We start from the raw sequence: 26,357 nt of genomic DNA, 5'->3' as shown, positions 1-26,357 counted from the left end.
AGCTTGCTTCTCTGCAAGATTGATTGGGTCTGGTATTTCATTTTGCATAGCACTATTCAAAGCTAATAAAAAAGCACAGAATAATGAATTTTAAAATGAAATTACAATGAAAAGCCACAGGTGATTGTTTCATTAGACTGAATGCTGGAGAATTGTGCTCTTAACTTTTCCTGTTGTTTCTATTGGTTGCCCCAGGTGAAGCAAACATCTTCAAAATGTGTTTGATGTTTTTGAGAAATGTTTTCTTCTGGAGGGGCTTCAATAATTAAAACTATGTGCATTTTTAAAAGTTCACTAAAGCACAAAACGATTACTTTAAAGAGCGTTCTTTGTTCAAAACTGTTACCTTCACTTATATTCGTCACAGGCAATTATATTCAATAAAGTGAGCCAAACCCCCTTACTCTAGCCAGGGTTCAGTAATACCCAGGAAAAATGGTTTTGAGCTTGAGAACTCCAAGGGTGGCTTTGCCATGGTGGCAGGCAAAAATATTTGCATTTTCGGAGTGTGACGGTCCCCATGTGGTGTACCGGTGACACGTGAATAACATAGCTGGGAAAAGGCAGACACTGATGAGCAGTTCATAGGCACTGAAGTCTGGTCAACTGCATGTTTGTCACAGGCCTGTGATGGCCAGCCCGGTCTTTAAATGAAATTGTCGTGTCTGTTGCATGACTGTTTGCTGTCTCATTCTGTATTTGTCTTCCATGTGTGATTAACACCCAAATGTTCTCTTTTTTTTTTTTTTTCCTTTTCCCTTTTTGTAGAAATTATTGAGCCTACTACCTCTAGTCCTGTCTCAAGCCCAGGTCAGTATCCACATACATTCACGAAGTATGTTTGGGTACTTTTTCGCAGGGACCCATAACCGATGCATTGCCATATCAATAACCGGAATTGAATACGGGTGGTTTTGTTGTGGTAGTGCTGGACTGTCTCCTTCCCGTCTTTGTGCATTCATTGGTTTGCCTTCCCTCCAGGCTTCATGTGTTGTTGTCCTCTTCTTAAACTTCCCCGTTTGAGAAACCCCCTCCCCGCATCTCTGTTTCTCTGCCATGCAGCCTCTGCCCACGGGCGATGCTGTGCGGTGGATGCTCACAGGGCAATGCAGCCGCGCGGTGTCATCGCTGTCTTTTCTTTGTGATAACCTGACTCTTCTCTGGTGTCACTGTAAACGTGAACGTTGGTTTGAGGCTCACAAATGTCTTGCTCTCTTGTCCCTGAATGACTCGTAGGATGGATCTAAGACCCCGACGTCAGGTCCTTCTCCTTTTAGGGTGCCAGAAGGTGTTCTCGAAGAGCTGAAAAGCCTGCCCTCGTGCTTGGCAGGTGGTAAGAGGTCCTGACTCCCCATTTTCTCAGGGGGTTCCCATCACTGCTCTGCAGCAGGATGCACTCGGTGGAGCAGGTCAGCCCAGCGCAGGCTATTGGGCAGGGGTGGCCCTGCCCAGAGCTTGCTAAAAGGTAGCTCCAGGTCAGCCTGTAACAATAGTCCGAACCACCTCCCAGAGGGTTTGGAAGGGGTAAGTCATGAGCGTCACGTACCGTGCTCTAGCTCCCGTCGCTCTACCTGAAACACCTGCCCTGAGATGCAGTTACGGTGTCAGACCCAATGGTCTGATATTACTTCCATGTGTGTAATGTGGTAAGATGTGCCATGCTCAGGTCTCCTCCAGGAAGGAGTCTGGGAAGTGTTATCAGGATCATCTGGGAGACAAAAACAAATAGAATTTTCCACTGGCAAAACCTACACATGAAGTGTACTTTTATTTCTGAATTAAGATAAAAAAGATTAGAAAGACTGTGCCAGAAAGCCATAGTGACTGAGGTAATCTACTCCCCAGTTAAAAATCCAGATTGAATAGAGAGTTACAAAAGAAAAACTAGGCAGCAGACTGTTCCACCCACCTTAAACCAGGAAGGAGTAGAAAGACAACTGTATAAACCTTCCATGCTTTTAATTAAAGGGCTTAGGAAGGGCAGCCTCTGGCGTCCTCTGTGGAGGCGCTCGGGGTGCACAGGCACTGCCTGCCTGCCTTCCCGCCTGCCCTTCTTCAGCAGCGAGTTTTCCAAAGCACTCAGTCTCTTTTACGTGCAGAGGATCTAGCGTGTCTGCAGTGCAAAGCCGTTCACGAAAGTGACCGAGCAATTTATGCATGACCACCCTTCATCACAGAATGCAGCAGCAGAAGGAGTAGGAGGGGAGGGATGGATTAACCTGCAAAAAGCTGATAGTGTTTGTCATAAAAGTTCCTATCCTTGTGATTTTTCACAGTTGCTTCAGACTACCAAGCAGCTGAAAATAAGCTAAGAAATTATTTTTATAGCTAACAGAAGCCAGGAAGAAGACAAGAGTCACGGGTGATGTGGCAGTCGTGCAAGGTGGTGATAGGAGAACCTCAGTCTATGTGTTGTTTAATGCTGGGTTTTGTAATTGGTTGAAATGTCCCCTTAGCCTGATAATATTCCCAGCTTTCTTCAGGGAATGATGGTTTGTGATGTACAGTTACAGTTGGAATGGACTCTAGTAGCACTTTGGGTTTTAATCTCCACAAGTAAGCACAACACAGAAGCACAGTCTTTTCTCAATTTGAAAAATTGATGTTCAAGTCATATAGCTTTGAGATGTGTTTGAATTCACGCTGTCTGCAGAAATTTGCAACAAATGAGCAAAATTATATGTATTTTGGGGGGAGCAGGATGGAGACTGGGGAATGGAAATGAATAGCATTCTTTTATAACAATCCCTGCCTTATTTCTGGGAGCACAGTAAAACAGAGAGGTCCTTTTCCAAAGTATGGTATAAAATTGAGAATATGAAAACCTTTGAACACAACAGAGAAAAAATTTAGAGGAAGCTAAAGTTGCAATAGATATGAAACTACATGAGCTAATCCATCTTTAACTGACTGAGGCCAGTTTGCAGATGAAAAACAACATCTGTTCCCCTGAAAGACAATGGGAAGGTTTGGGGGGTTTTTTGGTGGTTTTTTTTTTAACGAAAAACTCTCAAAATGGATAATAACTTAGGGCTGAGTCCTTCCTTCTGGAAATCAGCACTGGTATCAGCAGCGGCATTGCCATTGAAATGTTCTGTTTGCCTCACATAATTAAATAATGCTGTGTTAATCCCTCCACTTTCCTAACTTCAGTCAGGTGAACAGCTAGGATAATGCCATGGCAGTTGCTATGAAGTTATACAGCTGCAGAGGCAATTTAAAAGGTGTCCAGAGTGTCAGAAAATGAGTCCCTCGTGCTGCAACATCAGCAGAGAAGACAGTAGGTTGGGGTGGGAGATCGTGGCAGAAAACCCGGTTTATTTGTCTGTAGCTGCTTATGACAGTAAAATAAATTTGTGGCTTCGTTTAAAGTTGGCGCAGGAGGTTTTAGCCAGCAGCGCCCACTGGATCTCTGTCTGTCTGCCCTGCTTTCCCTCGTGCACTGACAGCAATACAAAACACAGATAGTCCTGTAGAAACACATTTTTAACTCATGCCTTGCACCAGTCAGAATACAGAGCATCAGCCTCCTCCTTATTTAATCTAGGCTTTGCAGCAAGGTGGTTAATTACTACTCTCATTTACAACTTCACTTCGTTGCAGCTTCAATGGGTGTTTTCCCAGAGGTTTTGCTGCTGGAAGGAGACCGATCCTCCTCCAATGTTTCAATATCACGCCAGAGGTTACAGAAAAACACCAAAACTGAGTCAATGTTTAATTGCAGATAGATGAGGGAGAACTTCAGGCCAAGGATCTCCGATAAGTCAAGGTCAGTGACTGATGGGATGGTCAACATTATCATCACCGGTAGTTTTCCAGGATCTTCCTTAACTCCCAGACTAGGAAGTTACTTTTTGTAGAAAGCGAAGAATCTGTAGTAATCCTGAAGATCTTGAAACCCCCTTCTTACTCTGACTCTGAACACACAGTAACTATCCTATTTTCAAAATATCTTTAAAAATTCTTTTCATTTTTATTAGTGTATATGAGTATAAGCTATGTATTTCTGTATGTGGAAAGGGGAGTGTAAAAGGAAAATGTCACCGACACCATAAGATGCTGAAACCTGAAGGTTTTGTCAGAGTCAAATGCCTCTGACTCCTACAGGTCCCTTTCCTTATCAGGCATCTATTTTCTCAGGGCTGCTTAAGCACTAACTAGCCAAAGAGTAATTCCCATCTAAACCGCTGAAGTACTTGCACTGACGATGAGGTTCCAGCATGTTCTACTCCTCTTGCAGTGTACAAACTCTGTCACCATTGAAAGTGGTACACACAAAAGACCTTCCATCTCACCAATTTTTCTTCTCACATTCAGTATAATTACTCTAACCAACTGGTTTGACCTTTCATTATTAAAAATTATTTATAAGATGCATGTGTAAAATTTCAGCACAGGACTTCTGACGTTTTCTAGATGTTCATACCCCATGTTCAGCATCCTCAAAATTACTTTCAGGGATTACCTATAAAAATATTTTGATTTTTAAATAATAACCCTTAAGGATTCCGTACCGTTCCAAGTAACAGAGACAAACCAAAAACATACATAACTTGTGCAAAACCCGACACTGTGTTTGAGAGCCGTAGCGACACACGTGTGCATTTCTCTGCTGGAGCCTCTTTTCACATTTGGGAGTTTGCTTTCTCAACTTAAGTGGTAATACTTAACGCATGTAGAATTAGCTGCAAAAGTTAAAAAACTGGGGCCACAGCTGATGTCTGTTTTGTCAGCCATTGCCAGGAGCTGTAGTCACTTACAGATCTTTCATCCCTTAGCATAATTAGTTCACAGGTGGTGCCTTGAAAAGCCTTTGAAGATGCTGCTGAATTCTTAACGCTGACTAAACAAGTAACAGTGACAGGTCAGAGAGAATAATCGCGGAATCTTCTTTAATTAATGGTTTCACATACTATGAGGGACTTTTATAAAAACCGGAACTGGAGAGAGAAGGACTTTAACTTATTTAATTTTCTCAGGAACAAAAGCATATTTTTAAATGAGCACTCTGGGCAGGTTGAAAGGTGGGGCAACTCCTTGAAATTCAGTTACTTCTCCCTAATCTGCCTCACTGCATATCTAATACATTTAATATGCCAGAATGCCCAATAATATCTAATTTCAAGCAGGCTCTATGTGTTTCATAGGACATATTTTTTTTAAAATCTCCCATTTTTTGTCCTCTTATGCAGCTGCAATTCCCATTTTAATCAGTAAATTATTAGTGTAAGGAGAATCTACAGGGTTGGACTCTGAATCTCAGAACTTTTGGCATTCTTTGTCGCTGTTAATTTTGTCTTTACCTGATGAAAGCATTATACACCTTGAGCTAGAGATTTCTGCATGTGGGCAGGAGACACATGGGTACAGCAAATAGTGGGGTCGCGATGAGCCCTGAGGCACAGGGGGATGCCTGGCCTCGAGAAACAGCTGGTTACTCATTTTCACCAGCCAACACTCAGACTGTTCTCTTTTTTTTTCCCAGTTTGTGGAATTTCTTCCAAAACACTAAACAAGCGTGATCAAGACTGAGGATAACAGGTCCTGGATCACTGCAAGTTTATCTTCCAGATCACATTAGAAACAGATGTCTGGCTGTTCAGAGAGCTTTTGGCTCTCCGTGGCCACCTCACTGCCTCCCAAATAAGCCCACCCTGGGAAGGAAGGCAGGGTCGCCCAGCCGCCCTCCATCTCCTTCAGCTGGTGGCTGAATCACCCTCCAACACCCAGCAGAACACCACCATGGGTTCTTTTGTCCCAGTTAACAGATATAAAAGCATATATCAGGCTACCGAGACTTGCTATGAGTAGGCTGGCGTCAAACAGGTAAACGTATCTTACAAAAAAAAAAAAGTATTAGTCTTATATGTTAATTATTTTAAAGCTTTATGTTCATAACGTATTACAGACTTTTCTGTTGCATTTCAGAACTCCAGGCAGATGTGTAATTCCAGCATAGTCCTTTCTGCCAGAAAAGAATCATTTCTTTATTCACCCAGCATTATGCGTGTGCACAGTTTATCCAGTATCTAATGAGTTATGGTAGGAACACGCTGCAGAGCGGTGCAGGTTCCCAAACCAGGAATGCTTAGAATTATATACAGCTGCACTATGGGAAATAACTGCCTTTAAAGTGTTATACTCATCTTCTGTTGCAAACAGGTGAACTTTACATTTCTAAACCATTCTGTGAAAGCTGCATCCTTAAAGTAAAATCTGTGGAATTAGGTAAATGTTTCTGTTTAAGTAAAATGCATGTTTCAAATAACTCACAGTGTGTGCTCGGTGACATTCTGCAATATTTAAAGACTGCATCATTTCAGAGGACTGTTTGAACACAGTAAATCGTAAGTGTATTATTCACTGCTTGCTGAATAGATGCATCATTTAATATCAAAAGAGCTACTTTCTATCAGCTGAAAAATAGGATTAGAAATAGGTCATTTTTAGTCCATTGATTCCTACTCTATAAATCAGTATGTAAAATGCAGGAATATTTTTTGTGATACTGTATTGCCTACATGCCTTCTGTCATGGGGGATTTCAATATTAATGAGTTTTTCCACAAATATGAGAAGCCTGCTTAAAAGGAGAAGCTGCTTTGATACTCACCGATTTGTTTAACCGACAAAATCCAGGGTTTCACACCAAAATGAGAATGCCTGAATATTTCAGAATATAATTCATTGATCAGTTTGCTGAAACTTCACATTTTAACCAAGAAGCGCTCTTGAGAAATGCCAGGAAAGCAGTGCAGGGGACATCTGTGAAATAATTTCTGTAGTCTATGAAAAGGGTAGAAGATGTGGAAGGCAGGCAGAGATGCTCAGCTTACTAGCTGTTGCCGCTGCGGCGTTGACCCTTTCTCCTACCCAAGTGTGTCGGATACCGGGAGACGAGCCACATCTCGAGGACTTGCTTGGCAGGCTGACTCCTCCGGAGTCTTTCTGGGGGATGCTCACTACTGCACATAATTTCTCAGCTCCAAGGGATCTGTGTCATTGCTGTTGGTGGTTTATCTTTATGCAAATTCATTTACCTTATTGTAAATGGCATTGGCATTTGTTGTACATAAGCATATACCGTGTAGGAATGGCAGCATGGGAACCAGCACGCCTCTGAGACACAGGGTGAGCTCTCTGCAACGCGGCACTACCTTCCCACAGTTAATGGATTTCTAAAAGGTAGACTGTTCTTTATTTATAGCTCTGGCATCTGTTTAATAATTCTTTGTAATTTATATAGATGAAGTACATGACCGTCTCAGTTCATGTGTTCTCTAGGCCTCCCCCCATCTCAGTCACAGGGTGGTACCCGATGCTGTACAGGTGGGGGGACCCTGGCAGAGGATGGAACCCCCGGGATGGTGCAGAGGTGCACGGGCTGGAAACATCTGCTCTAAGGGCAGGCTGGGGGTTGCGATCCATGTATATAAATTTTGTTCTTCGTCTACAGAGGTGATTACCGCTCCCAAGGTATGCCAGGGAATGAGATGTGTGAGTACCTTGCGGCTTGCACGGTATGTGACACTCCATTCAGGCTCACACAAAAGGCCACCAAAGCCATGAGCAGCAACGCAGCATGGTGTGCCACAGGCAGGGGTACCGCTCTGCAGCCCCGCACCAGCTCGGCAAGGGCAGGGGAAATGCACAGTGCAACCGCCCAGCCTCCATCGCTGCAAGACACCGTAAAGCTGCTCTAAAAGCCTGCGCATCTAAGGACATGTTCTGATCGAGCAAAGGGAAGCAGGAGAATCCAGAATGTGATTCATTAGCAGAAAGAGAGCAGTCTCTGTTTTTATTTATCACATAAGGGTATGTTTTCTGTGAAGGTTTTATCAGCCAGAATTGGCTGACTACAGTAATTCTTACAGGAATAAATATGCATATATCCAGCTAGATGAGATGTGTAGCCATGTGCAGAAATCTAAAAAGTATATATATAACTATATATCTGTAACTTCAGGGAGGGTCCCAACTCTGTGCAAAATATAAAAGAGCCTACAGCTACAGCTGGTTGGAAAGGATCTGACAAACTTGGATTGTTAAGGGAGGGAAGGCTTGGGGGAATAGGGGACTTGTCAGGAAATGCCTATTTGAAATCTCCATGAATATGTCAGTTTTAAAGAAATTCAAATAAAAGCCTGTTGAGTTTTGAGTGGGAAAAAAAAATGCTGGCTTCCTTCCAGGCTACCCGTCTCATTCCAGGCAACACTTCTTTTTTGTCTTTTCACTGTCTGAATTTCTCACCAAATGGAAATTTCAGTTTCTTGCCAGCTGCATCTAGAGTGTCTATGCAACATGGACAGTTTGATGCAGTTGCCAGCAATATCTCCAGCTAGGGATGAAAACCAACATCCAGAGATAATACAGGATCCGCCATTTCCTTATTCTGAACCTAATGTTTAATGGCATATCTCTGCATCTTTATCTTTTCCTTATTATATACCAGTTGCAAGGCCCAGTCTACCAAACTGTTTTTTTTTCAACTGGTTTTCGTCCTTCTTTAAACTTTCCAGATGAGCTCTTAAGCATGCCGTCAGGCAACACAAGAAAGACTGTGTGATGTGTTTTTCTTCCAATAGTCTCTTCTGGGTTAAAGAAAACAGAACAAACATTTGTAAGTAAAAACATGATAGTTGGTAGGTAAAAACATGCCCTTCAGAGACTGTGATCATAACAGGTTTATGCAGCAGTCCTAAACAATTAAATATTGTTTTGTCACAAGTTGTCGCTGCTCCCAGGAGTGTGCCTTCTTGGTTTTACCCTGTTTTGTGCAGGAACGTACCATTATCGGAGACAGACCTTCCCCAGGCTTTGACTATGAGCAGGCAGAGGTCGTTCGCTCGTGGATTTGGGAGTGATGAATAAAACAAAGGTGGTTTGCTCAGAGCCGGACCAGAGCGCAGGGTCTGGGCTGTACACTTACACTGAAGACTCGAGCCACTTGCCCAGTGTCCTGCTGCACCGTGACCTTTGCTTTCTGGCAGGCCCAGCTGCTAATGAGAATTTAGGACCCAAATACCAAAATACAAACCCAAACAACCAGCTTGTTGAGGATACAAGGCAATCCTCAATGTGAGTGTGGCAGGACCAGAAGTTTGCATCTCTGAGCAGCGAGTCTTCACATGAACCTCACACCTAGTTAGAGCACACAATCTAGGTGGAAGGAAACACATTAAGAGCTCAGGCCCAATTTACTACATGCTGCTCCATTAATCCAGCAAGGCTTACAAGGAAAATTCACTTTGTAGTCCTTCCTGTGCTTTGACACCTGTTCCTGTACATGATTTTCATTAAGTCCAGATTTTAACTGAGCTTCTGAATTTTACAGTGCCACAAAAAAGTGCCACTGTGGGGCCCTCTGGCTAAAGTTTTAAAGGTGGTTTTCATTAAGATGAAAGTTTTGCAAAATATTTTACCATTTTTCAGCTGCTGAGTCAGACATTTCCATAAGAAAAAGCTGTGGGCATTAGGCAGCAGAAGACTAACCCAATGGATGAGTGGCAGCCTGCTCCCTCCCACCCACCCACCTCCATGCTGTACCTCATTGTGACCGGAGACGCTGGGTGATGGGATGTTCAGTGATGCCTGTCAGTTCGAGCACCAAGATGAAATGATTGACCTTGACATCTTTTGTACGTCCTCCTTCTCATTTTCGAGATACCGACTCAGCTTGCATTTCTCTCTCAATCATATTCCACAATGTCAGGGATGCATCTCTGAAAAAAAATTGATAGAACTTATCCTTCTTAATATCTCTGATTGCAACAGAAATGATTGCCTACCATTCAGCCTCCTTATTCAACAAGCGCAGTATATAAAACTACACTGAATGAGTTTTCTGCCAAACTGAGGTAATTCAGAGAACAACTTGGTTTTGAAAGCTCAAGAGCATGTTCACTTGAATGAACGGGGTATGGATTTTATAATAGGAAAACAGCGAATAATTTGAATAGTCTGCAGTAAATTGTCAAAGCACAGCACTCTGGTTATAGAGACATTTCAGGAATAAGTAAAACCTGCAATGTTGTTTGTAAGGTTTCCATACCTACCGTCTCCTTAAGTCCTCCCCTCCTGCAATGTACAGTCCCACTTAGCATTGCATTTGAAATTAAAAAGGAGCCACGTTTTACTAAGAGATAGAAATCCTGCCCTGTTAAATGCAGATTATCACTATCCAGGTCCCATTCCGTTATTTGGAAAGTCCCTTCTGTAGAAACTTGAAGGGTTTTAGTAGTTAAGGGTTATTCACGCTACAAACTAGGGAAAAAATATTGTTTTTGGAGCAAAATGTATCTTTCTCCCACGTGACTCAAAGACTGTCAGAGGCAGTTTTAAAGGCATCCAAGTCCATCTCTGTCATCCCAAAAGCATGGCTCTTTAGACAGGCATGACATAGGGTGTACACTCAAAACAAAGCACCCTTAATTCCCAGCGAGGTTAGAAAAAGGGAAAGCTGAAAGCTTTCATCACTGACTGCCAAAGTTTACCTACTATCCAGAGGGGAATATATCTCATTTCTCCTTCTGTTACTATTTTTTTTGTTAGGAATATGACATCCATAACTACTTTGAAAGTTGCTAATGTTCCTGCCAAGTACCACGTACTGTTTTCTGTCTTGTCTTTCTAAATCCTGATTTTGAGCCAAAATCAGTGGCAGAAAGAAACTGCCCATCACCTGTCAGGGAAAAAATTCTGACAGTCTGTATGTGCTGCTTTCTCATGAAAGAGGGACACACACAATTTCGAGTTCATCTGATTGCAACCCACAACTACAGTGCTACGCCAAGAGGGGCTGAGCCACAGGTCACGAGGTGATTGGTGAGAATATGAAAGAACTGGGGCTTGGTGCTTTTTTTTTTTTTTTTCTGTTTCAAAGTGCATTTTAGTGGTGAGTGTAGTGTGTTCCTGCTGAAGAGACCAGACTCCTGACTTCTCAAGGGTGATGAGAAAGGGGATGGAAAATCAGACGTGAAAGAGACTTTTTGCAGCTGCCCTCTAGCCACCCAACAGCTCTTCACCTGGCAGCAGGGGCAGTTTGCCATTGCAGTCAAGGGACCCTCTGCAACATGAGCTCACACAGCAGCGTGCAGCGTTGAGCACCTTCCCTAAATGGTCTCTCTAACCTTGCATATATTGCTTGGAAAATACATCTGCTGAAGTTAACTCATTTTTCACCAGGACATTTCCTAGAAGCCACATTACGTCACCTCCCGTCAGTATCAGTGCTCCTCCCCAGGCAGGGGATGGAGAAGGCATGGTGACACAGAGCATCTGCACAGCAGAAGGTGTTCAAAAGGTGCAACTAGTGGGAGAGTCATCCTGAGGATAATGCACTCCACACACTCATCCCCTACCATTAATCAGCATTAATTGAAAGGGGCCTCCCACAGGGGCACCAACACTTTCTTTCCCTCCCTCTCCCCATCTCCACCAAAATATTGTACTAATTGATTGAGATTTTCAAAGCCATAGGACTTAACGGGAGTTTCATGCCTAAAGCTCCCAGTCAGCTTTAAAAAATCTCAACTGGTTTTTTGGGTTTTTTTTTCTTTTCTGTGTAATAACATATGCAAAGCTGAGCCATAATGTCTCCAAAATCCTCTGGATTAAGCTGAAAAGTGGGTGGGGAAGGCTAGTGGACGAAAAGCCTCCTGATGCGAAATCCTCCACCAGCAGTGAAAGCTGCAGAGGAGAAGCAGCACCAGCCAGGGAGGGTGGGGGGCTCTGCCAAGGGCCCCCCACCAGCCCCACAGTTCGGGGAGCCTCAGCAGAAAGCAAACCCAAAGCTGCTCTGGAGGCAAAGGCTTTCATCCCCCCCGGCACACGCAGGAGGTAGCTGCAGAAGTTCAGAGTCCTTCCAATGGCCCCGCCGGCTCCTGCTGCAATCCTTCATCAGAAAAGCCCCAAATAATTCATCGTAGGGATCAGTGAATAAAGACAAATTGAATGGCATATTCTAACATGATACCTTTGGTTAAAAGGTGGACATCTGAACGTCGTGTGGCAAAAAGAAAATCTGCACATTAATGAAAAGTTACAAATGCTTGATTATAGGTGCTTTCTGCGTGGTTTGTGGATGGCTTTCATGTGACATTCGTTAAGTTCTCTTAGCACACAAATGGTGGACCCCAGAATTAAAAGAACAGCTTCAAAGCAGCAACTTGTGTCCCTGCACAAGCAAGACGCCATCTGCCTCGAAGGATTAAAGCTTGCCACAGATAGAGGGGGATGCCTATGAAATTCACATGCTTACATCAGTGCTGTGTCACATGCACATGTAGAAGACCTATTTAAATACATTGAAATAAGAGCTCCATAGCTCGACACACAGAAAGGAGGGCAAAAGCTATACAGTCACCAAAAAACCCAATCATTTCCAGTCAGCCAACAGATACACACGGTTTATAAGCTCCACTTCCTCCTAGATCAACACCTTGCAAGTAAGGGTAACTGCAGGCACAGACAAGACACTTGGGTAGCTGAGTAAGAATAGCTACAGGTGTCACTTGCACTCAAAAAAGGGAAAAACTAAGTTGTGGGAAGGAAAAAATCTGTTTTGCTAAGTCCTGCTGGGAAGAGGGTTTGTTATACTCAGAAAGTCAAGCATATGTTAATGACGAAAGGAAGGAATGGTGGCTTTATAATTTGCACGATGGACCTGCGCACAGGACGCGCAGCCTGTTCCCCGGGGCCTCACGCACTGCGCAGCAGCCGAGTCACCTTAATGGGGGGCGACGTGACAGAGGAGATGGATGCCTTCCCCTTGAGTCATTCTCTGATAAAGACACATCGCTTAGCGGCAAGATGACAAACTATATGTTCAAAGTGACAAATCATTTAATTAAAATTTACAAGCGGTTAAATACTGTTTGACCCAAATGGAGGCAGTTATCATGAATCAATTTTGGAGGAGGAACTTGACTTTTCAGCAAATCGATAGCTCACAGCTACAGTACCTGGACACTCATTGCATTTCTTATGTGTGGAGAGACCTTTGCTGGCTGCTGTAGAGGCTGGTTCAGAAAAGATCTCAATCAAGTTGAAAAGTAGTAACAATTTTACTTAGGCAGTGTTTGAACACTCTCAGGTTTCATGAATAGTTAATGTCACGTCAAGTGTTCAGGAAAAACGCTCTTGTATCTTAAGAGCAAATAGCTCAGATTTTGATGAGTTATGTTTTTTCATTGCATCTACAGGCCAGTGGAAATTGCAATCATCTTTCATGAAAAGGCTCAGCAGTTTTTATTATAGGAAAGTAGGGGTGGCCGTTGCATTTACTAACTAATGTAGTAAATGCGAAATTGCCAGGGAAACACGCTTTTTTATTTATGCTGCTGGGTACATAATGTGCTGGTAGTTTCATAGAAATATACGTTAGAGGAATTTCACATGCCAGCAAGCTGTAGATCTCTTTTATGTATATGACTTATCCAGCGTCCTTCTATTTCAGACATACCCCATTACACAGAGCAAGATTAAGCAGTATTGACATACAAGGCGAACTGGAGAGATAATGCCGGTGTAGTCAGTCATAATTCAAGGTGGCACTACGCTTTAGCTCTCCTCGAATTAGTAAACAGTTCGACTTTGTTACTTATTTCATCCTTCACCTCATTATATGTAATAAAAGAGCTATTGATGATTAATTGCATGGCTATTAGCACGGCTGAGCAGTAAACTTCCATGGATTATTTTTTTTTTAATATACCTATAAATGAGAGCAATATATACACTACACAGAAGTATGACCAAGAGAAACCCCAAAGAAACGCTGACAAAAATCAGCAGAACAACTGTATAAAACCCACATCTTTAGAAATCATCTGACAACCACCTCAGCGGATGATTTGTTTAAAGGTTGTCAGCTCCTCCAGCAAGAGTTCCTTTCTCATACACAACCACCAAAAAAAGGCAAGAAATCATGTACTAACCTGCTTAACTCAATATCCTTTGTCAAGATCAGAAGAATGATGCTGAAACTGTCCAGAAACTGTAAAGTTCAGTGCAAAAAATTATCATTCACAATGCTATACGACGCTGCCTCAATGTAGCAGAACCAACAAAATCTTCATGATATATGAGAACTATCAAAGGTTGCCACTGAATACATAGATTTAATATGCTGCTTAATTCAAGAGCTTATTTACAATGTCACACTTCATTTTGAGGAAAATTATTCTGACAACCAATCATTTAAAATATAGAAAGAATGTTTTACAAAAGGTCAGAAGTACAAATATTTTACATATTAACTACTAATAAATTCATTGTCTCTAAAAGTTAGAAGGATCAGCAAATGTCTTCAAAGCTATTTACAATATTTCAGCACAAGACCCAACGTCTAATTACCAACGTAAGTTGTAAATAATTGTCAAGTATGCAGATGAGCCAAAAATTCCATCAAATTAGAGTAATTAGCTCCCAAGTCAAATTTTTCTGTCACATTAAAATGCTTTTCCTTTTCTCAAACGTGACACTTACAAACGAGGGCAACATTGTCAGAGAAGCAGTTATTGTAGGCTGCCAAAAGTACGTGCATAAGTACCCAAAAGCACACACCACGCATTTTCCTTCCAAAACAAACTGTATCCCTCAGCAACGGCTTCACCCTCCCCCCACCCCACCCCCTCCCCGTGCTTGTGCTGCAGCACCACTCTGAGTTGGGCAAATTCATCAGACTGGAACCTCTGCAGGTGGCTTGAAAGTTACACGCGTTGCATGGAAATCTGAGCATGGTTCCCTCTCATGGGGAGCCTCTGTTCCTGCCCCTCCTTCCTTCTTTTTCACCGAAGAACCTTTCCAGACTTCATGGTTTGGGGTACAGATGAGGACTGAGCTATGGACTACAACACCGGGATGGGCGAATGGAAACAGGGGGCTGGCTTGCTTTCTCCAGCACTTCTATAGTCTTATTCTCCATGTCCTCTTAACCACAGCTGCCTTTACCATGTCCAGTGGAAAATCATGAGCCATCCTCCTCTGTTTAAGTATGGACTTCCATGCAGAGACCAGCATCAGCCTGTTCTGGGCTCGATGCCTTTACTTTGTGTATTCTTTTCTATTTAATTTTAAGCTAAATGAGTGATGATTGCTTTTGTTGACTGCTTGTTGCTACAGGGCTAGATGTGTACTAGAGACATGTAGGTAAGAAGGTAGTCCCAGCCTTGAACACACTGCATCCAAAACTAGCAGTATGAACAGAAAACTGCATAATATCACTAAATAACACACTATTTATTTTTTCCTTCCCTGCAAGTTGCCTTTAAAATGATCCTTTCCTACTGCTATCCCCCTTTATCTCTACAGTTGTTGCTATTCCACATCTTCCAGACAAGACAAAAGAGTTTAAACTCAAAAACACAAGCTGGGTTTGTGGTTTCCAATACCCTGCCTGTGCCAAGAGCAATGCAGGCAAAGCATGCTGGCCAGAGCGGCGCACATACGTGGGAGGGAAGGGTTTTTACAGAGTGAGGGATACTGTAGTAAGACCTGTAGCTGAAAGCTGTAGTATATCTCTTATGACAGAAATGTGTTGTACTTAACATGTTAGCATGTCTGTCTGCTGAGTACTTCTTCAAAATAAGTAAGAATTTTTTACTTTTGACTAATGAAAAACATGCATGCTACAGCATTTTAATATGCTTTTGCAAATCTAAAACAGTCTAAAAAAGCTGAATTTCAAATAGCATACATGTGTGCTTCAGAAACTGTGTGTACATCACGCTGCAGATACACAAAAGCCATCCCTCTAGAAGCAAAGCTTGGAAGGTGAATGTGGCACCCACACCTACTCAGTGTAGTGCAGCTCCAGGGTTAGGTAGCCATACATGTCATACAATCCTACAGTACATGGGACTTGCAATTGCCTAATATGCTAAGATTTCCCATAAATAAACACAATAGAAATTAGTTCTGATATCAGTTATAAAGAAGCATTTTAAAGAAATGGAGGGCTTCAGCAGCCACATCATTCTGAAAACTATCTAAAAGTGATTTCACGGTTCACTCTCAACAGAAGAACTTATTGTTTCTACGAATTTTTAGTTTTTCCATACCTAAACTCAGGAAAAAAATCTTCTTCTGACCAGATCTGGGGCAAAAAGGACAGTTTGCGAGTTGTACATTTGTCTTTTGGATTACATCTCAAAATAACACAGTAACTAAGAATAGCCTCAATTCAGTATCTAATCAGAACTTGTGTCTGAGCCCACGGATGTCTCAGGGCTGGGGTAAATTTACTGAGATCTTGGGAAATGTGATGATTCACAGAATCGCCCGGGCTGAAAGGGACCTCGACAGCTCACCTGGTTCAGCCTTTCGTGGGAAGCTGGATTAGAGCAAATACCCTCGGATAGAAATACAGGGCAAAACACCCTGGCACCCGGCCACTCAGACTCTGCTGCAGTGATGCAGTACCTTCCTACAGACACTTAATTAGCAAATTTTAAACCTGAGGTCATTACCTTTTACCTTATCTTTTCCTATCAGAGGTAGAATATGTTCCTCTGGGCGATGAGCAGCACTGCTGTCAGGGGGAGCAAACGTCAGCTGCACTTCCTGGCTTCGCCGACTACACTGGTGTTACTAAATTGTTTTTCTGCTGATAGATAATAGGATGCTGTATATTGTGCTATCCAGTTTGTACAACTCTGTATCGAGGCGTTGCCTTTCTTTTATAAAGCATTGGTAATTCTGAAATCCAGTGGAAAAAATAATCACACGTGTCCAATTCTCAGTTCAAGGAATTAATGCTTTAGCCAGTAAATTCAGCAGGCTTTGGATATCTATAGAAATGTCTTGATAGTGCAACTCAGGATATTTTCTCTAGGCTGACTCTTTCTTCCTTTTTTCTGGCACTGACCAGGAGCTCCGGCCCCTCAGTGTGCATCACTAGATGGCAGAGGCTGGTTACACAGAACAGCCCATCTATTTAAGCAAAAAAATGCAACACTGTGTTATTTATTGCGACACCGTGTTATCTATCAGCCAGGTTACACGGATGTTATAATTTTTGTTTCAGTAATATGTAATTGTGTTCCAGCCTGCTAAGCACAGTATTAATGGAAACATCTGCAATGAGGCTACAGTTTCGGGCTGTCAGCAGCAGGGTGGACTTTGGGTTTATTTGCGGGGGGTGTGGGGGGGTGCCTAGAAGTGCTTACAGACGCCTCGCATTCTGAAGCCAGCCTTGCAGCTTTGCCTGCGTAACCAAGCTGGGGAGACAGCAACAGGGTCACCTCCCTTGACTTCTGTTAGAATTTTGAGTGGGAATTTTCAGCATTTCATGGACTACTTTTATTAAATAGGCTTTACTTTGCTAATGAAATCCTAGATAGTGTTTCTAGATCATTAATACATAGTAGTAGATGGTATAACTCTTGAGTATCAAGCTACGTTAAGTTTGCATTTATTCAGCTTTTCTCATATATGCTCCAAAAAGGCAGAGTGGATCTGATTCCAGAGAGCGCTCTTTGCTTGGCCTTTGGGCTAAGTCATAACTTTTATTTGAAGGCAAAGTTATTCGAGTCACCGAAGATAACCTTACCGAGATTACTGCTGCAATAAAACACAAAACAACATTAAAAAAAAAATCTTTACTTTTTTTCTAATAATCTTTGGGTAAACTATTTTTAGCACATCTAAAGAAGGAGAGGAAAGCTTGGCAAACTCAAAGAAAATCGAAGTCGCGTTTTATTTCAAGCCATAGACAACAGTGCCCTTGAACATATTAATAGCTGTAATGTGGGAACATCAGTGATAATTATAGCCCTTCAGGGTCTGATCCCACAAAGAAACGGATTAAAACTGCACATTTATGTAAAGTGTTTGAATCTGTTGTTGCTCCTGTGAGGTGAAAAGAAAGAAGAGAAAGAGGGAGGAGCCGGAGCCGGCACTTAGCCTGCCGAAATGAAAGCGCACAGGAGCGGTGGAAAAGGAAACAGGGCAGTGGGATTGGGGAGGGGGCACAGCTCATCCAAAGATACATTTATCCTGAGACTGAGAACATTCCTACCCATTCAGAAGTGCAAGCGCAGAGAAATCTTCCACTGATTTCTCCCAGTGGAAGACAAGTAGCTGCTCTTCAGATAGGTCTGAAGGTTTTTATGAGGGAAATCACAAGGCACAATGCAGCAGCAAAGCCAGGTTTGATAAGCTGAGGCATATGCTAATTATAGGTTCCACAGCTGCGTTCATTTTTCTATGAGAATTAAAGATCTGTTTAAAGTTTTCCACGCAGTCTTCATGCAACAGGCACTTCCCTAAGCCAGCGGAAGGAATGGAGAGCCTGTTTGTAGGAGAGGGGGATGGAGCTGCAGCCCATGCTACGGACAGGGCGGTTGCTTCCAAGAGCTGCACGCTCAGGTCACCCATCTTTGTCTCTGCCATGTCCCTTTCCTCCTGTGGAACCTATTCTAGCTCTAGTTCCAGAAAGAAATTAAATGTTTCGGTCACTGCTAATTATGTTGCACTCCCAGATTATTCTTTTTTTAAAGACCCACAGGAAACATCTAGAAAGGTCTCTTCCTGCAGGCAAGAGGGGTGGTGCCTACTGTTATTTTTGGCAGGTATTTGTATACACTGCTCTTTAAAACTCTGCAACGATGCAGGTTCCTCATCCTTTCCATACAAGCAGGGCTCAGCCTGCCTTCACAGCTGTTCTGGGTCCTACCTGCTGCAGGGCAGACCTGTTCGTCTCATTCTACCTGCTACAGACGCAGGCAGATCATTCCTTACCTTCTCTAGGGGCAATCTTTATGCGCACCCCGCAGTTGCTATCAGGACTCCCTCTCCCTTTAAAGTTTTGAACTGTCCTGCTGCTCCAAGCTTCCCTCCCAGGTGAGATGTTCTCGTTGTTCCTCCCTGGGCTATGCCCGGCCACCCTGCATCGCCCGACACGACCCATGCTCGCCAAGCCCTGCTGTGCTGAGAGGAACAGCACCGCTGCTCCAGAGGCTGCGCTTGCATTCACGCAACCCCCCAGAAACTATTCCTCCTTCCATAGCAAGATAGCACGGATGATCGGCTGTAATCACAGAGGCCTTTCTGAGAACCGTCACAGAGTCAATTCTTACTCTCCTGGTATACATGCAGTTGGCTTTTTTTGCGAAAGACTGGATTATAAATTTTTTATTTTTTGCCTTATTGAATTTAGGGTGTTTTTTTCCTGGTCAAAAGATTTCCATTAGTCACTAAGTCTATTTTGAATTTTAATCCGCCCTCTGAAACGCGTGCGGTTCCTTCTCATTAGGGCACATCCAGCTCTGAGGGTCTTGCATTAAAATCGCAGCGTGGGTCACCTTGGAGCTGTCCCTGCGTTGCTGGTCAGGGCTAGAAGACCTGGGGGAGATGGTGTGGGATGTGGAGGACGGTGCACGCCGCAGTTCACTCTGAACAGCTATGTCAGGCCCAGCCTGCTCTGAGGGACGGGGAGATGTCTGTTCAGAGCCACCCAGTACCTGCTCCGTGCTGCCCCAGGCAAGGCACCTGGCTGCCCCCTCCTGCCCCCTCTGCCCGTGATGGCAGAGAGCTGTGTAAGAGCGGGTCTGTGCCAGGGCTGGGGCTGGTATCGCCTCCATCTCTTCAAAGTCACCTCAGACCTCGAGGCTGGTACACATCCACAGCCCTGCCGTTCCTAAAAGATACTTTATTTGTTTCAATATGACTGCAGTTCTCAGCTGTACCAAGAAATTTGAGATAACTTGAGTATAAAAGATGATATATAAAGCCAAATTTTATTCTATTCTCTCACAGTAATTTTCTTCATAAATACTTCTTGGGATTATGAAATACTCCTTGCAGCAGAAACCGGCTATGTCAGGGCTGTACTATTTTATCCTGTTAAACACGAAGGTGCTTCGCATTCAGTGCCTGCTTCATTTATCCTATTACTGTATTAGAAGGATTCTTTTCCCTTGCATTATTTAATGGAGGGGTTTTTTTTACTTGATACGATCAAGTCTATCTGTGCCTAAATGAAATTCCATTATAGATATACCGTACAACAATGCGTAGGGTTTAAAATTGTTTTTGTTTTTGCAGCTGCAACAAAAGCATGTCTGCGCTATCTGAGAGATTAGAATGAGCCTGCTTTGTGTGAGCACCACTATTTTTCTGATTTTATGATACCCACAGACATTTGCTTGAAGAAGTAACTTGATAGACAGCAGCATGTGGAGAATCTATTATTTACGCTGATTATCTACAAAACAGGCTTTTGTGTTAGGGCTGCTATTGTTAAGAGTTTCTCCAGATTTTTCACATTACCTGAACCCATAGTAAATACAGAAACACAGAGTAACAAAAAGGGAGCGTGCCTGGCCCCCACTGAAAAGCCCACACTTGCAAACACTACTGAGTAAGAACAACAGCAAGACCGTATAATTAGAGTGAGCAGTAACTACAGGGATTTTTAGGTACCACCGTGTGATAATTGTCTGTAAATGGGAACTTTTCTATTGGCAGCCGTATGCTAAAATTCAAAATGCAAGTTTGGAAACAAATCACACCTAGGTAATAAAGTTTTAACAATACCTTTTCGTTGTGAAAACAGTAGCAATATGAAGTGCTTACATTCAAATGTATTAAAATGCAGTAGTTTGGGTTATGGCAGGTTTTTTTAACAATTCAAGGGTGTACTATACTGAATAGAAAATGTGAATAGCTTCTGTAGCTCTCTATCCTGTCACTAATAATTAGATGCTGAACTCCCTCAAAAGCACGGAGTGACACTGAGGACCACAGCAGTTCTTTTGGCATATCAAGTGAAAATGTCCAAAATCCAGGGTTTGAGTGATCGGGATCTCGTGCCTAAGGATAAGATACCCCATGTGCCTCCCTTCTTGGAGAGGGCTTTTTTTTTTTTTCTTCTGATATCTTAAATACTCTTCAACAATAGCATCCATTTAATTAGGATGAAAAGGTTATCTTACCCTCTCTCTATTAAGTTACACAAATTTTGCCAATCTGCCTGTAACTTTACAGATGATCAAATTACCACGATGTTTTTAAGTATAAATTAGCTGGAAAACTTGCTCACCATTTATAAGTTTGAAAACTTACGAATGAAAAGTTGGAGACGTTTGTTTCTCTAAAATAACACCCCTTTTCTTTGTACATTATATGTGTTGCTATGAATAGTAACCATCAGATGTGAACCTGGATTTCTGTGAGGAAAGTCAATGACAAGTTGGAAAATAAAAAGTGACAATTTGGAAAACAAAGCGTTAGAATTTGGAAGCCAACAGGAAGGAGGGATGGGTTTTAGGAACCCCCCCTGCGATGTTAGGGTCCCATTTGTTAGCGCCGCCTTTGAGCGTGGGAGGCAGGCTGCGGAGGGGTGCTGACCCGGGTGGTCTCAGGGTGCTGAGACTGGGAAAAGCCAACGGGAGACAGCAAGAGTCTCAGGGTGGCCAGACGGAGCTGCTCCTGGCCGCCCAGCCCTGGGCCACGCTCCCAAGGCCAGCTCTGCCAAGGTGGTGGCTAGCTCTTTGACCGCAGCCTCTCCAGCCTGAGCACGGGATGCTCTCCCCAGGGACGGGAGCAATGCTCTGGGCAAGCAAACAGGTCACCGGTGAGCCAACCTGAGGGGGTGGGGGCCGCTTCCGTATCCACACCATCTATACGGAGATGCCTGCACTAAGTGCTTCTGCGAAGCTGCTGACTTCGGAAATGCTTTGTTCCAGAGAGTTATTTGAGAACAGAAATTAAGACACTTAAAAACCTTTTGCATGTAGTTAACAACCTCCATCAGCTATGGGTTTGCTTTCTCTATAAGCTTAATGAAATGCAGCTGTTAAGTGTTCACTAAGTAGGTCTAGTTTGAACAACTGCAAAATGTGTCTGGCATGCCCCAATCACATTAATAAGCAAGCAAAAATCATCTTACTTAAAATTTACATTACTGTGTGTATTTTTAGCTGGTTTAAAATTAGTTCTTTGCTATTTAGCGTGAGTTATTTGTCGGTGTGTGCATGGGTGGAACGGGAAGGGTGACACTTATCATTGCGGAGGGCAGGGAGGGAAACATGTCCCCTCTGCTGCCTCCTTGGGTGTGTGTTTTCACAGCCAGGGAATCCACATTCCCAGGTAAAGATCCCCACAGTAAGGAATTTACAACACTGGGTGGCTGAGCTAGTCAGTTGCTTGACTTTCTTTTTACTCCTGTAAATATTACAATTCATATTTTAACTCTGTCAGAATCAGTATCAAGAACCACTTTGGAATTAGATACAGAGCATATCAAGCTGGGGTCCTTCTGACTTGAAACAAATGTTTCTTTCTTATTTCTGGTGCGTACACAGAGATACACGCAAACACACATTGGGATAGTATTTCACTTTAAAGCATTGCTGGTGGCATATCCACCTCAAGTATTTAAAAGACTAAGTTTTAATATTTTAGTGCAACAAATAGTAGTAGGTTTTTGTTTCTACAGTTATAGCAATGATCTTTTACTCTCTGCATTCCTACTTTTAAGACTCAAAAAATTCTACATCATTCATTTAAATTAGAAATAAGAAACAAATCAGCATAAGCCATTCATTTTACAGTTTCCTTGTCTCCCAGCAGCCTTGTGTGAATGCCAACAAATAGGACTTGACAATACCCCTCTCTTGCCAAGTCCGTCGGACTGCGGGGGGGGGGGGGGGGGGGGCGCTCATCTGCCAAATCTTTCTGCCTAACGCTCACATTTCAGAGAACGATAAAGCCACGCTTCTAAAGAGCCTCACAGTTTTTGGCTTTATCCTCTACAGCTCTGTCCTAGCCATCCAGGCAGAATTAGCTCACAGACAACTTTTCCAGTATTTCCTGTCTCCTTTCTCAAGGATTTTCAGATATATTTGTCTCAGTAGTACCAAGCGACTGCTGGATAAAAAATACACGAAGGCAAAATTCTACCCAAATGTACACCCACATGACCCAGAGTCTGGCTGTTCCTTATAAGATTGCATTTGCTGTAGATGATGCTATAGGGAGGCGGAGTCCCCTAGCACGTTCCTGCAGCATTCCCAGCACAATCCTTGCCCCCACACTTTTGTAACCAAAGGCTGGGAAAACAAATGAGCACCGCACAGCAACACAGCCAGTGGCAATGAGCTGCCTCATCTAAGAGTTTGTTATACTCAGTGAAAATGTTTTCCCGTGCCCTGTGAGCCATCACATAAAACGCGTTTCACCCGCTGCGCACTGGGGCTGCATAGCTCTGCACCGATTCCTTCACTTGACTTTCTTTGCTGGGATAAGCAAGACATTTTGGCTGTACATCACTTATAAAATAATCTCTTGCAAATGTGTGCCTTTACTTAAAAAATAAGCATTTTGCATTTCAAACACGCTCTGGGGATGTTGGCCAGGGCAGTGCTGCCCGTTTCTCCCTCATTAAAAGGCATTTCAGTGATTCATACCAATAGCAAAGGAACATCAGATGGAGCGGACCTTCTGAGTCACCACATCCAGCTCTCAGTTACCACGGTCCAAACTCATTTCAACATTACTTGAATTATCAACATTTTCCAAGTGTTATTATCATGGTCAAAGCTCTGTTTAATCAAAGTCTCCATCTGGCACACACTTAAAAGGGCCCCCTCATTCAGATTTATCTATTTAACTTCACTAGTGAATTTTTCCATCACTGTAAATTTCCTGTCTCGGGCACTTAGCCTTGAGGATGATTGCATTTGCATAAGACTAAACAAATCGGTGTCTTCACTGATTCATTTTTACACAAGATTTTAAGGTTTTGTTCTCCCAAGGTCAAGTTTTCTGTGCTCCTGCCTGGCCTCTGAGGCACAGAGTGAGGCTTCTCTTCTTGACAAACTTTCCTTCAGTCAAAATACTCGTAAGCCCGCTGTAGCGCGCTCCAAGCAGATTACCTTTCCTATCAGAAGCCATTGCTTTCTAATTCAGTCTTTTATAGACTGTCGACCCACTCCTCCAAAGCCATAAATCCTCAACTAACTTCAAGTGTAACAATATTTAGAGATGTTATCTGCAGGACTCAACTGAGCCTTCGGAGCCCCATTATCTTACAATCTTTTCTTTTAAAAAAAAACATTTTTGACAGCCCAGCCTTTTTCATCTTCTTTTTCCTTACAGCTCTGACCTTGAGTTAGTTTATTCCTTCATTCTCTGTGTATTTTAAATGTTGCACAAAAAATTGTTTATTAAGGCTTTCCTATAATAAATAATTAACCTGAATATAGTTAAATGAAGTGCTTATTAACATCTCCCTGCATAATCCATTTAACAGAATTAGTCTTGCTTATTCAGACAGCCTAAAGGGGTCCGTGCTTTTGTCTACAAGGCATCAGCATTAAAGCTTATAATTATTTCTGGTTAATGCAGTCCTTGGTGTTAGGAAATGTTGGTTTCCACGTTTCAGCATAGTACTTTTCTTAATCTCTTGTATTAATTAGAGATAGTGATATAATATCACTTTGTTCCTTTCTATTCACCACCAGGAGAGATGTCTGAATATAATCCTATCTGTGCTAAGAGTGTGCTTAAATATTTTCACAACTGCTAACTGTTATAAAACGTTAGGATTATGTGGAATAATCACTAAATTAGAAAAAAAAAAGAGGGTTTGATAAGAGCACATGGACTTCAGAGGCATGCACACGGGGACCTTGGCTGGCAAGCGTGCTGTGATGGCGGGGGAGGATGCGGCCAGTGCTGCCCGTAGCAGCGGTTTCTCCTTCTGCAGGACTGTGACACCATGTAAATGACTCGCAGGAAAGATGCTAAGTGTGGTCTTGTCACAAGTAAGAAACAGACACGGTTTTATTGGTACCTAATGACACAGGGAGCTACAAAGCAAAGGGGGCAACAAGAGCAGAAACTTTCTTCACATGCCTCTGTCCCTGCTGCAACAAGAGTACCCGTTTGGACAGATCTGCAGATAATTGTCATGTGCTAAGAGGGATTAAACACGCCTGATAATGCTTATAGGGATACGGCACGACACATGCACACAAAACATGCTCCTGTACCCTCCTGCTGTACATTGGTACGGAGGGTTACCCTTGGCAGGCAGTGATGGCTGCAGGTCCCACCAGCATGGGGCTGCCCACGGAGCTGTGCGGGGCAGGAACCGTCCCCAGGCGAGGGCACGGGCAGGGACATGGGCCAGGACCCGCCAACTCCCCGGGTCCCCCGGCCACGCTGCCGGGTATGCGGCTCCACATGCCATCCTGCCTTACCACATGGGATGCTCAGGGAAATTCAACGACTTATCCTTTAGCAAGAAAGTAAATTATTATTCCTTAACGACTGAAGCTGATATACTTGAAACTCATTGCAACTTCTAAATCCTAGGTCTTTCTGTATTTCAAACATCGGACTTTTCATCAAGCTCATTTTAATCATATTCTAGATGGAAAACCACTTTCTTTTAAGGAATTACTACCGTGGCTCTGAACTCAATTTGCACCACCAGATCAGCACAAGGGGAGCCAAACAATTTGACCTTAGTTTCTATTCCAGGTAGTTACCAAAACATTGTTCTGGACGAGAATCTTTAGCCAGACAAATCCCCCTCTGCGGGCTGGCCGCCATCGCTCTCCTTCCCCTCTCTGTGTACCAAAAGCTTCACACACTGTAAAACCAGTTATAAACTGAGTGCTCCATTATAACATGGTGATAGGTATTATGGAAATGCCCAGGATAGCTGCAGATGTAATCACAGAGTCAAATAATTCATGCTTTTATTTAATGCCTAATCATACATACCTCCAGCATTATCTTGCTGTACAAATACTGAGACTGCAAGTGCAAGTGTGTGTGTCTGTATAAAACAATGACATTCGATGATAAGATCTCAGTGGGGGGGGCAGAAAGCAGCTGTGAAGTTTATGCTTTTTTCAGACATTTAAACCTTCTCACCCATTCCTAAACTAAGGTTCTTAGTCTGACATAGAGAAGCATCAAAAAAAAACCCTATGAAAATGATCCCATCCAAGTAGGAAATGACCTTGCCTAGCATTACCCCAGCAATTACACAGCGATGATCGTGAGAGCAAGGGCTACTTAGTACTTACAAAAATAACTATTCATTCCAGATGAGTCACTAAGCTGACCATACTAGCAATCTTTACATTTTAAAAGTAAGTTTGTTTACTTTTTAAAGTCTGTAAAACACCACAAAAAATCTACAGGATTTTATTAGTATTTAGGAACAAAATTTTCTTTTGCAAAGCAATCAAGTAGCCACAGGAAAAGTTAATCAGTTAATCACCGAGGTGAAAAGGAAAAGGACTGCAGAAGCTTATCAATTTTTAAGAATCTTTAAGAGCCAAGCACCACATTTTAAAGTGTATGCCATCCAGTAGATCTACCATGACATTGTAATTG

General features: G+C 42.8%; 1 protein-coding gene and 1 long non-coding RNA gene across 2 annotated transcripts in view; one reads left to right on the top strand and one right to left on the bottom strand.

Annotated features, from left to right (window-relative positions):
* Nucleotides 1-26,357, top strand: part of NEGR1 (neuronal growth regulator 1) — a 295,277-nt gene that overhangs the window by 261,260 nt on the left and 7,660 nt on the right.
* On the bottom strand, nt 818-14,290 carry LOC129785269 (uncharacterized). Its single transcript, XR_008749055.1, has 3 exons — nt 13,937-14,290; nt 9,546-9,721; nt 818-1,708 (listed from the first exon to the last, which is right to left on the bottom strand). It is a non-coding gene; the product is annotated as an uncharacterized LOC129785269 (long non-coding RNA).

Source organism: Falco peregrinus, chromosome 10 (assembly GCF_023634155.1).
Source record: "Falco peregrinus isolate bFalPer1 chromosome 10, bFalPer1.pri, whole genome shotgun sequence".
NCBI lineage: Eukaryota > Metazoa > Chordata > Aves > Falconiformes > Falconidae > Falco > Falco peregrinus.
The sequence above is the reverse complement of the archived record's forward strand: the minus strand, read 5'-3'. Positions and strand labels throughout refer to the sequence as shown.